The following is a 3,288-nucleotide window of genomic DNA, read 5'->3' as shown; positions in this document are numbered from 1 at the left end:
CTTTTCATCTAAAAAAAAACAACAACTGGTGATATCAGTGACAGTTAATCAAAACAGTACATTTGCCGGAAGCAAAACCAAAACAATGAGCTGATAAATTATAAAACTCTCCATCGAGCTGAGAGGAACTGCAGCACTGGGCAATAGTTTTCTGTAGCTTCGACAAGTAGAAGAATGGAGAAAATAAAACACACAAAGTATAAAAAGCCCAAATTTAAGGCAGCAAGTTGTTATTAACTGTTACAGCCTAGAGATATTGGACCCCAAAGCAAAAGACTTAGAGAGAGAGATGGTCAAAAACAAAAAGTGTATTTTAAGCAGAGGCACAGTAAACGGCAGTGGAAGCAGGAAGCTGGCTGGCACGGAGACGTCAGGGACATGAGGCAAACATCCAGGCGAAGAGATCACAGGGACGAGGAGAGCAGCGAGAGACACCGTGAATGTGTTTAAGGTTTAATACCTAGTAGGAACTATCCATATTTATATCTTGAATGTTCAATTTGCTGCAATGAATTTGAAATGTTATCACTCACACATTTCATCCACTTCAAGCAGCCTAAGGTAAATCATTTTACATTCAGGTAAGATCGGAGTCAGCTGGATTTGAGAATGAATGCTTAAAGTTTTAAATTTTTAGTTGTATTACTTAAAACACAATTGTATTGTAAGTCTAAATTAAATGAAAGGGATATGACGGGGTTGGGCCTTTGCGCTCCTTTGATTTATTATGAGGACTTGACATGACAGATTTTGAAACCCTTATTCTCCGCTCAACTAACAGCAATCATACGAATCTGAAATTCTCACCCTCTTGCTTTATTTCTTGCCAAGTCTAATGCTCACATGCTCAGATAAGCAAAGAGAAAAAAGCTTGATGAGATTGTAACAAGGACAAAGCACACCAAAGGTTCACACTCAGATAAAAAAAAAAGGAGAAAAGATTCCAATTTCATGCCAGGCTATGGCAGAACTTTTTTGGATTCGTCCAAATTGACTGGATGGCAACACATTAATAAACCAATCCGTAGTTGAAAAATATGAGTACATTTTTCTTTGTCATTTCTGTGAAATGAAAGCTATAGAGTTCCATAAGATGAGATATTGATGTGCTGCTGCCCCTGTGCTCAGATCCTTCTGCCTCTGCGGAACAAATCAGCCTTTTCAATTCTGACTACATCCATGGCTATTGACCAACACAGAGAAAAAGTATTGGAGAGAATAATGACCCATACTGCCAGCCCATTGAGCTGCTCCAGGATTATAAGCATGGCGCCAGAGAGAGCCGGAGACTGGCGGGGATTGATGGAGGAAAAGGCTTTCCCTCTCGGTTTGGGAAAAACAAAAAAGACAAATGTGGTCATTTCACAAAGCCCTGAACAGACTCATGTCATTAAAAGTCGTCATTACAACTAGGTAATGTTGTTAGGTGATGCATTTCCAAAATGTCTGCATGACAAGAAGAATGCTGGGGGACTCTGAAATGCTGACAAAGTCCACCATTACTGACTAGACTGTACCTTGGATCACTTCACCATCCCGCAATCTCATTACACATCCAGACAGCCTCTGTTGGGAGGACTGGCAGCATCCCTCTTTTCAGATAATGCCTCTCTGCGTGACTAAACAAGGCTGGACTGGTGCTGCCATTCTTCAAAGTTTCCAGCTGCGGGAAAAGGACTTTGAGGGAATAATGCCAGTGGGTGCTGCGCTGCCTCTGCCTCTGCCTCTGAATGAAGCTGCAGGATCAACATAAGCTGCTGCAGACCCAGCCAGTGTTCTCCCAGGTGTTTTGGCTTGTGTTTATAACCGTAACATATTTTTCGTTAGAACAGGCAAAAAAGCCTAATTCAAAATGCCTTGTAATTATGTCTAGCAAAGGGTTATCTTATTGAGCATTACGTCAATCACAGTCGCAATTAATGGTTGGCCTTATCTCACCATACCTTCCAAAGTAATTGAATTTGTATTGATTTATTAATTTAAGAAAATACATTTTGAGACATTAAGAAAAATACATTTAATTTCCATGTAATAATAAAATAAATATAATTTCTATTTTATTCATTATTTATTGTTTCATTAATTTCTCTGAATTCTTGCTACTTTTTGTTTATGGCTAGCATATTTCCTATTTCAGATATCCAGAAATTGTCTTGAAAAGGTAATTTACTTGCTGCAGCGGAGTTGGGTGGCAAATGTCCAAGCTAACTGCTATGTGAGCAGTTTTGGATGCAAAATGAACACTTTGCATAAATCATTGGGCCACAACTCATTAAAATCAGTAACGCTGTGCTGTTGGCCAGTGTTGGGTTATCCCCCGGCCATTTTATGAAACTTAATGTTCCATTAGGAGTGCATCAATCAGGTTTTATATTATTTGAATGCCGATTAGTTCTTACAGAGCCACAGTACTGAGACCACTCTCTGAGAAATTATATTGAACAGACACAGGAGAGATCATCCTTTAAGAGACTGTCACACATTCGCCCCCTCTTTTCTCACAAACTCCTGTGAATGCCAGACTGACCGTGTTACCAACACCCCCCCGGGTTTGAGGGATATCTGATGAACACAAGCCCCTCGCCTGCTCTCCCACCAGAATATTAGTGCCATCTCGCTAACATCAAAGTTGTGGACACTAGGGTAAAACGCGTGCCATGTTTACCTACTGAGTGAGCTTCAGAATGTTTACACACCTTATACAGGAAACATTTTGACACATCAGAAAATGCCTGAGTCTATTTTCCCTCATATGACCCAGAAATATGAAAAAACACTTAAGGCAGCGGAAAGAGAAACCACAAGAGACTTGAGCCTTTGGAAAAAAGTTAAGCAAACTGCAAGTTCAGTAAGAGTGAGGTGGAATCTGATTAGATAACCGTGACACTGGTGAAAATGTTTTTTGAGGCGGTGTTCCTGAGGACAGAAAATCTCCCGCTGGAGGTCATATTTTAGCATATCGCATGGGTAATTGCTGCGCCATGTGACCTTAATTATTTGAATCTAAATAAACCTGTACAGGAGAAAAAAACTTTCCAGTGTTGCAAGCATTAGTCAACTATTGAATCACTTCCTCAAAACTGTCCTCTAAATGGAAATTGGAGGGAAATGCAAACGTCTCTTTGGTCGAAATCAACTATTCACAGTCATCTCTAGGGATGTGCAGGCCCTGGCAGTTGCCTAAGATCATTCCAAGTGTGTTTGGAATAGTTCAAGCTAAACCCTAAAGTTTAGTATAATGTGAGTAACATTCCGGGAAGAGTGTTGGGCAAACCCCCCCCCCCCCCC

Source organism: Notothenia coriiceps, unplaced genomic scaffold, assembly GCF_000735185.1.
Source record: "Notothenia coriiceps isolate Sejong01 unplaced genomic scaffold, NC01 NC01_scaffold00024821, whole genome shotgun sequence".
Classification (NCBI taxonomy): Eukaryota; Metazoa; Chordata; class Actinopteri; order Perciformes; family Nototheniidae; genus Notothenia; species Notothenia coriiceps.
The sequence above is the reverse complement of the archived record's forward strand: the minus strand, read 5'-3'. Positions refer to the sequence as shown.